Source organism: Schistocerca cancellata, chromosome 12 (genome assembly GCF_023864275.1).
Source record: "Schistocerca cancellata isolate TAMUIC-IGC-003103 chromosome 12, iqSchCanc2.1, whole genome shotgun sequence".
NCBI classification, from domain to species: domain Eukaryota; kingdom Metazoa; phylum Arthropoda; class Insecta; order Orthoptera; family Acrididae; genus Schistocerca; species Schistocerca cancellata.
Window position 1 is genome coordinate 16695142 of NC_064637.1, and position 850 is coordinate 16695991.

Genomic DNA, 850 nt, shown 5'->3' on the forward strand with positions numbered 1-850 from the left:
AAAATTAGAAATTAAAAATATTCCATCCTTTGGTAGATATACGTAGCAAGGAGCGTCATTAGTCTGGAACGCTTTTAATGTAGGCCTACACGAAACTTATATACCGTTGCTGAAAGTCAGCCACGTTCAAAACTGTAACCTAGCAATTGTTGCACAATTTATTTGAAACCGTTGGAGGCAACGAATAAAGTAAGTGTTAGTTGCGTCGTCTGAGTCCAACTTGCCCACAATTAGATTAACGATGAGATTGTCTACAATATCTGTTGTCCCATCAGTAGAATTCCATACAGGTGAATTGCCAATGTTAGCCCTAATTTTTTTCTAATATGTCGTCAAAATAGCAAGAGTCTAGGTATTTCTTCCTGACACTGGACTTGTCTGAATGTTTCGGTTGCATTATTTCTGTAAACAATGTTTAACTTCAGGTACCTGAATTTCGTTTCAGGCTATGTTCCTTGCAACCAACGCAAAACACAGTTCCTTGTACAATTTACTATTAGATGATGTAGGCTATCCCTGCAACTGTGTAAGTACAATCTGCATTTTTAAGAAATCCGTCGCTTGTTCCATGTGTAGAATGCTTCGTAAATGTTGCTCAGTTTGAGATTTCCGTTTATCACAAGTTTGGCGGAGGAATATTTTGCCACAATGTCAATAGAAATCCATGTTTTCAGCGTTGATGACAACGAAGACGCATCTGGTACCGTGATTAACTTAAACGTAGCTGACCGTTACACATTGCGAAGGGTTTGAGAACAAGACAGGAAAGTATTTATAATGAGTCATTGTTGTCTGCATCGAACTTAAGCAGTTTACTTTGAATGTAACGGGATTGATGAGAGTATGAAAA